At 49.6% G+C, this 8,459-nt stretch overlaps 2 non-coding genes across 2 annotated transcripts; both read left to right on the forward strand.

Annotated features, from left to right (window-relative positions):
- Positions 1-2,536: 2,536 nt before the first annotated feature.
- Positions 2,537-2,612, forward strand: Trnas-gga (transfer RNA serine (anticodon GGA)). Its single transcript has one exon. It is a non-coding gene; the product is annotated as a tRNA-Ser (tRNA).
- A 428-nt stretch (positions 2,613-3,040) lies between these two features.
- On the forward strand, positions 3,041-3,115 carry Trnas-gga (transfer RNA serine (anticodon GGA)). Its single transcript has one exon. It is a non-coding gene; the product is annotated as a tRNA-Ser (tRNA).
- The last annotated feature ends 5,344 nt before the right edge of the window (positions 3,116-8,459 follow it).

Raw genomic sequence — 8,459 nt, forward strand, 5'->3', positions numbered from 1 at the left:
TACTACCCCTGGGGTTTCGGTACAGCATTCAGAAATTACAATTTTACCATCAATTTCTCTTCTAATAATCAACTCTTCTAATTCTAGGATACTTTATTGTTGTAAACCGACTCAGTGTCTCACTTTACTGTCCCTTTAAAAGTGCCGCTAAAGCGACAAATCGCTGATAATCCTTGCAATTTGTGTCGTTGCTGTTTCTGAAGGATGGAACCCGGCATGGGGCTTGGAACAAACGAAAAGTTGTCCTATACTTCTTGTGTTGTGTTTTCTGCTTAAATTCATACTGGTCGTCATGTCAGAACGGCAGGCATTTTGTGTTACCACTTTGTTACAGGCAGCCCTGCTGTGTTTGATAAGTGCTTCCGTCACCTTTTTGAGAAATTCAACCTTGATTTTTGCTGTTGTTGATACGATATTCATTGTTGATACAGTACTTCCTTTCTGTTCTTTCGAGCCGCATCACTGTTAACGTCTTAAGGCCGCGGTATTATCTACTCGATATCATTTTCGAGTGCTAGGTAGAAAACATCGATGAGTTATAGTTGTCGGTCAGGCATGTTGCTTGACAGACATAGGGGGCATCCCTAGTTACCGTGAGCGTTAGCACAGTGCTCCACAAAGGTAGCGTGCTATATCCCCTCCTTGAAAGCGCCCGTTTCTCAGTGCCCGCACCTCAATTAGTGTTTCGTGAGGAAAACCACTATTCTCATGGGCATACGTGCGCAACAGAGATACGAACTTGCACTAGCACTAGTGATTTTAGTGGGACACTTGTGTGTTTTCTTTAAGCAAACCTGACTAATTTGGTGAGAAAAGTACTACAATTTTAAAAGCAAACTTCGACGTGAACTATTACTTCTAAGGATAAATGGAACAGCATTCGTCATACGCTTATAGCAAAAATGCATCCAAGTAAGGAACCTGCCCTGGGATCCTTTGTATGACATAACATGCGGAGGGTCCTAAATAGTTCTTTCTGCTTTCTCCCTATATTTCCTATGACTACCCTGCCCCACTCTGCGTAGGATTTCTGAGTACCATTTTGTTTTATTAGTTTTCTCAAATACTATAAAGGGCCTGGTGACCATTATGTTTGTTTCAGGGAAAATGAGATTTCTTCATTACAAGGCCACAAAAGTCAACAATGATGCAGAGTTGTTGTGTTTGGTGTTATAGTTCAGCGGAAATCCGCTAGGTGGAGATAAGTAATTAAAGGGAAACGGAGACATCCACCGAAATGTAGCGATTTGCTACAATGGAAACCCGGCCGGGTTCCTCGAAAGAAAGCCTCGCAGTTGAAGAAAAATTCGTCCTGGTCCGGGACTCGAACCCGGGACCACCGCCTTTCCGGGGCAGCCGCTCTACCATGTGAGCTAACCAGGCGGCTAGCAGATGGCAGGGCGAAGTCGAATTTGTCGACAACTCGAAGCAAAGGCAAGTGTTTGATGTTATAGTTCAGCGGAAATGCGCTAGGTGGAGATAAGTAATTAAATGGAAACTGAGACATCCACCCAAATGTAGCATTTTGCTACAATGGAAACCCAACCGGGTTCCTCGAAAGAAAGCCTCGCAGTTGAAGAAAAATTCGTCCTGGTCCGGGACTCCAACCCGGGACCACCGCCTTTCCGGGGCAGGCGCTCTACCATCTGAGCTAACCACGCGGCTAGCAGATGGCAGGGCGAAGTCGAATTTGTCGACAACTCGAAGCAAAGGCAAGTGTTTGATGTTATAGTTCAGCGGAAATCCGCTAGGTGGAGATAAGTAATTAAAGGGAAACTGAGACATTCACCCAAATATAGCAATTTGCTACAATGGGAGCCCAACCGGGTTCCTCGAAAGAAAGCCTCGCAGTTGAAGAAAAATTCGTCCTGGTCCGGGACTCAAACCCGGGACCACCGCCTTTCCGGGGCAGCCGCTCTACCATGTGAGCTAACCAGGCGGCTAGCAGATGGCAGGGCGAAGTCGAATTTGTCGACAACTCGAAGCAAAGGCAAGTGTTTGATGTTATAGTTCAGCGGAAATGCGCTAGGTGGAGATAAGTAATTAAATGGAAACTGAGACATCCACCCAAATGTAGCATTTTGCTTCAATGGAAACCCAACCGGGTTCCTCGAAAGAAAGCCTCGCAGTTGAAGAAAAATTCGTCCTGGTCCGGGACTCGAACCCGGGACCACCGCCTTTCCGGGGCAGCCGCTCTACCATGTGAGCTAACCAGGCGGCTAGCAGATGGCAGGGCGAAGTCGAATTTGTCGACAACTCGAAGCTCTGCTAGCCACCTGGTTAGCTCAGAAGGTAGAGTGGCTGCCCCGGACAGGCGGTGGTCCCAGATTCGAGTCCCGGACCAGGACGAATTTTGCTTCAACTGCGAGGCTTTCTTTCGAGGAACCCGGTTGGGTTTCCATTGTAGTAAAAAGCTACATTTGGGTGGATGTCTCAGTTTCCCTTTAATTACTTATCTCCACCTAGCGGATTTCCGCTCAACTATAACATCAAACACTTGCCTTTGCTTCGAGTTGTCGACAAATTCGACTTAGCCGCCTGGTTAGCTCAGATGGTAGAGCGGCTGCCCCGGAAAGGCGGTGGTCCCGGGTTCGAGTCCCGGACCAGGACCAATTTTTCTTCAACTGCGAGGGTTTCTTACGGGAACCCGGTTGGGTTTCCATTGTAGCAAATTGCCACATTTGGGTGGATGTCTCAGTTTCCCTTTAATTACTTATCTCCACCTAGCGGATTTCCGCTGAACTATAACATCAAACACTTGCCTTTGCTTTGAGTTGTCGACAAATTCGAATTAGCCGCCTGGTTAGCTCACATGGTAGAGCGGCTGCCCCGGAAAGGCGGTGGTCCCGGGTTCGAGTCCCGGACCAGGACGAATTTTTCTTCAACTGCGAGGCTTTCATTCGGGAACCCGGTTGGGTTTCCATTGTAGCAAATTGCTACATTTGGGTGGATGTCTCAGTTTCCCTTTAATTACTTATCTGAACTATAACATCAAACACTTGCCTTTGCTTCGAGTTGTCGACAAATTCGACTTAGCCCTGCCTGGTTAGCTCAGATGGTAGAGCGGCTGCCCTGGAAAGGCGGTGGTCCCGGGTTCGAGTCCCGGACCAGGACGAATTTTTCTTCAACTGCGAGGCTTTCTTTCGGGAACCCGGTTGGGTTTCCATTGTAGCAAATTGCTACATTTGGGTGGATGTCTCAGTTTCCTTTAAGAGTTGTTGTGCCGGCGACAGACAGAGCAGAAAAAATAGAGCAAGTGAAGATGGGAAGTATACAGGATATTTCACAAAAAATAACTGGCAGGATAATAATTATAGGCACGTATTCTTTTTTTAAATAACTCTAACATTACCAATCTCGCATGTTTGAGTGGCCACCCCAAAAATGTTTTACACTCGACATTTGCGGTTGCCTTGAAAACCTCAAACATCAGTATTTATTGTTCAACTTCACTGGAACATATTCTGCAGTCGCTCGTATGGTTTCGCCACCTTGGTAGCGCGCTAATGTTCATCATAAAAAGTTGATATCACTGTCGCCGCAAAGCTCTCTGCGTTGCTCAGGAACCACCACGCCGCAAGTGTCTTCGAATTGGTCGATGCACTCTTGTGGCAAGGACTGAATGATATCTGTCCGGACCCATAGCGAGCATTCTGCACGTCGAAAAGGTAAGCGACATCAGTGAAAGGAAGAAGTCTAGAAAAAAAATAATTCAGAACCATTCATCATTATGATCATCAGCCTATATTTATGTCCACTGCAGGACAAAGGCCTCTCCCTGCGATCTCCAATTACCCCTGTCTTGCGCTAGCGTATTCCAACTTGCGCCTGCGAATTTCCTAACCTCATCATCCCACCTGACTTTCTGCCGTCCTCGACTGCGCTTCCCTTCTCTTGGTATCCATTCTGTAACCCTAATGGTCCACCGGTTATCCATCCTACGCATTACATGGCCTGCCCAGCTCCATTTCTTCCGCTTAATGTCAACTAGAATATCGTCTACCCCCGTTTGTTCTCTGATCCACACCGCTCTCTTCCTGTCTCTCAACGTTACTCCTAAGATTTTTCGTTCCATTGCTCTTTGTGCGGTCCTTAACTTGTTCTCGAGCTTCTTTGTTAACCTCCAAGTTTCTGCCCCGTATGTTAGCACCGGTAGAATGCAATGATTGTACACTTTTCTTTTCAACGACAGTGGTAAGCTCCCAGTCAGGATTTGGCAATGCCTGCCGTATGCACTCCAACCTAATTTTATTCTTCTGTAAATTTCTTTCTCATGATCAGGGTCCCCTGTGAGTAATTGACCTAGATAAACATATTCCTTTACAGATTCTAGAGGCTGACTGGCGATCCTGAATTCTTGTTCCCTTGCCAGGGAACCATTACACTACTGTAAAGATGGAAGCCAGCGAAGCTCTGACAATGGTGGGTCTGCTGTAGTGAATATTGCCATAGTGAGCTCATATATGGTTACGGGGATGTTGGGAGTATAGACTGGATGTATTTACAATATATACACAAGTAGGATTAGTGGGGTCAAGATAGCTGACCAGCAACAACACGCAGCAGCCAGTGTCACTCAATCTTCTTTTCTTTCCTCCTATCCTTCTGTAACAGGACCCCCGAGTGCTGAAGCCCCGTCTCGGCGCATGTCAGGCTAAGAACTGCGAGCGAAGTATGGCTTCAATTGCGAAACGTGCACGATGTCAACTGGCGTAGGACTTGAGGACGGATCAAACTGTAACGGCGAGATCTCGTAAGTGACGTCGTTAACGTGACTTAGGACTTCATAAGGCCCTGTGTAGCGAAAGAGAAGCTTCTGGGAGAGACCGACACGACGACATAGTGACCAGAGGATCACCCAAGCACCTGGGGCAAACTTAACATCGCAATGGCGCCGATCATACCGCTCTTTTTGTATATCCTGCGATGCCAATAGACGAGATCGGGCGACTTGACGCGCCATGTGAGCGCGATCGATGACTTCACGAGCGTACTCAGTTGAAACACGTGGCACAGAAGGTAGGATGGTGTCAAATGGCAATGTAGGGTAGCGACCATACAAAAAATAAAAGGGTGAATATCCTGCGGTGTCATGTCTGGACGAGTTACACGCGAATGTCACGTAGGCCAGCATGGCGACACAGTCGCGGTGATCATTGGAGACGTACATCGACATCATCTCGATGAGTGTTCGGTTGAGACGTTCCGTGAGGCTGTTCGTTTGTGGGTGGTAGGCGGTGGACAGCTTATGCTCTATGGCACAAGAGCGGAGGAGGTCGTCAACAACTCGAGACAAGAACGAGCGGCCGCGGTCGGTAAGTAACTGTCGAGGTGCACCGTGGTGCAGGATGACGTCATGGAGGAGAAAATCTGCGACGTCAATTGCGCAACTAGTCGGCAACGCCTTGGCTATCACGTAGCGTGTCGCGTAATCGATAGCGACGGCGATTCACTTATTCCCTCTAGTGGTCGTCGGAAAAGTGCCAAGCAGGTCAAGGCCTACGCGATAGAAAGGTTCAGAGGGAACTTCAATTGGAGGGAGTCGTCCGACAGGTGGCAGGGGAGGTTTTTTTCCGGCGCTGACACATTTCGCAAGTTGCGACATAACAACGCACAGAGCGGTAGAGTCCCGGCGAGAAGAACCGGCGTCGTACGCGGTCGTATGTGCGCAAATCTCCAAGGTGCCCCGCCGTTGGTGCATCGTGAAGTTGTTCGAGAACGACGGATCGTAGATGACGAGGAAGGACAAGGAGAAACTCAGGGCCCTCAGAGTTGATATTGCGGCGTAGAGGATGCCGTCGTGCAGCACGAGCATGCGCCACGGGCCGTCGGTGCTGCCAGATTGACTGCGGCGATGATGGCCTGCAAGGACTCGTCGCGATGTTGTTCAGCGCCCATGTCGCACATGTCAGTGAAAGCCAACACGCAGGTCTCCGGATCATGTGCAACAGGATCAGGAGAATCCACGGGATGACGAGAGAGGCAGTTGGCGTTCTTGTGCAGACGTCCAGACTTGTAGATGACAATAAAAGAAAATTCCTGGAGCCGCAAAGCCCAGCGACAAAGCCATCCTGTCGGGTCCCGGAGGGAAGGCAGCCAGCAGAGGGCATGGTGGTCTGTAATGGCCGAAAACGTGCGGCCGTACAAATATGGCCGGAACTTGGCGACAGCCCACACTAGAGCCAAGCACTCACGCTCGGTGATGGAGTAATTCCTCTCAGAAGGTGACAGCAGGCGGCTGCCGTAAGCTATCACGCACTCGGTACCATTCTACTGCTGGGCGAGAATAGCACCGATGACGTGGCCGCTGGCGTCAGTGTGGACTTCCGTCGGTGCAGATGGATCAAAGTGGGCAACTATGGGAGGGGTGATCAGAAAGCCGATGAGAGCGGCAAACGCGTGAGCCTGCTCCGGGCCCCATGAGAAAGGCGTGTTCTTCTTTAGAAGATCTGTCAAAGGGCGAGCAACGTCGGCGAAGTTCTTGACGAAACGTCGAAAGTAGGAACACAGGCCGACGAAGAAGCGCACGTCAGAAGCAGAACGAGGCACAGGGAAACTGCGAACGGCGCGAACTTTATCCGGATCTGGTTGCACACCGGTTGCGTTAACGAGATGTCCCAACACGGTAATCTGACGACGCCCGAATTGACATTTCATTGAATTCAGCTGAAGGCCGGCTTTTCGGAAGACCGCAAGAATTGCAGCGAGTCGCGTAAGGTGGCTGCTGAACGTGGGAGAAAAAACAATAACGTCGTCAAGATAACAAAGACAGGTGGCCCATTTGTAGCCTCGCAGAAGAGAGTCCATTATTCGTTCAAATGTCGCAGGAGCATTGCATAGGCCAAAGGGCATTACTTTGAACTGATATAAACCAACAGGTGTTATGAAGGCAGTCTTCTCGCGGTCCATTTCGTCAACAGAAATCTGCCGGTAGCCGGATCGAAGATCAATGGACGAGAAGTATGTAGCTCCGTGCAAGCAGTCCAAGGCGTCATCGATGCGTTGTAATGGGTAGACGGCCTTTCGCGTGATCTTGTTTAAATGGCGATAGTCGACGGAAAAACGCCAGGTATCATCCTTTTTCTTCACAAGGACGATTGGCGAAGCGCAAGGAATGGCTGATGGTTCGATGACCCCTTGCGGAGCATTTTGTCCACTTATGATTGGATTACTCTACGTTCAGCACGTGATACACCATAGGGACTCCGACGAATAGGATTCATGTCTCCAGTGTTTATACGGTAGCGAACAACAGATGTTTGGCCGATAGGGCGGTCGCCGAAATCAAAGATGTCACTGCACGATTCGAGCAGGAGACGGAGGTCCTTGGCCTGAGCAGAGGAGAGGTCAGGTGCAATCATTTTGGCCAAGTCATCCATGAAAGAACCAGAGCTGTGAGCTGCAATTGGTGCTAATAATACACTCTCGGCATCCATTCTCTCAATGTCAAATTCGGACGTACTAGAAACGCTGGCCAAGAACACACCGGCCGGAAGCACTTGAGGGCACAGGCTGAAGTTCAGAAGTGGGAGAACGACGTCATTATTCGTAAACGGGATCAGCGTATGCGGAACAGCAACGTTTCGGTTTAAAAGCACGTCGACGATGGGGCGAAGCACATATTCACCGTCAGGATCCTGTGGCTGTGCGGTCAAAGCGACGTAAGTGACTGCCTCGGGTGACAGACGCAAATCTTGAAGCGAGCACAGGCGCGGTGCTTGGAGCATCGGCGAGTTGAGGCAGTTCCAACTAAAGGACGCCGGTTGCGCAGTCGATGAGAGCATAATGGTTGGATAAAAAGTCCAACCCAAGGATAACGTCGTGCGGGCAGTTGTCGATCACAGCTAAGAGAACAGAAGTAGGGTGGCCGGCTGTACTTAAAACGCACACTACACATTCCGAGAACAACCAGCACGCCACCATCGGCCACACGAAGCACTTGTGCAGCTGCTGGGGTGAGGACCTTCTTTAAACGTCTACGTAGTCTAGCACTCATCACAGATATGTGGGTTCCAGTGTCGACGAGTGCTTGGACAGGTACGCCGTCTACTTTGACGTCAATTATACTTCTTTTTGCGGGCACAGACAGAGCATTTGCTGTAGTAGTTGTCAATGCAGCACCACCTCGGAGGGCTGTATTTCTTAGTTTTCCGAAAGAACGCGGTCGAAAGCCACAAGGGACGAAAGGCGACGTGGCTGCGGCGGACGGGAAGATGGGCGACGTGTTTGTGGTGAACGAGACTGGTTTCCGCGAGGCGATGGTGAGTGACTCTACCACGTGTTCCTGGCAGAGTTGTCGCCACTGTTAGACTCGGTGGAGGGCGAAACACGGCGGAAATTTCCATCAAAACGGTTCAGGTTGGTCAGCGTGCGAGGTGTTGAGGGCCACGAGTTGCGACTGTATCGGGTGACATTACCAATACGGCGACAGGTGAAACATATCGGTTGGTCATCCGCAG

This window comes from Dermacentor silvarum, chromosome 8, assembly GCF_013339745.2.
Source record: "Dermacentor silvarum isolate Dsil-2018 chromosome 8, BIME_Dsil_1.4, whole genome shotgun sequence".
Lineage (NCBI taxonomy): Eukaryota > Metazoa > Arthropoda > Arachnida > Ixodida > Ixodidae > Dermacentor > Dermacentor silvarum.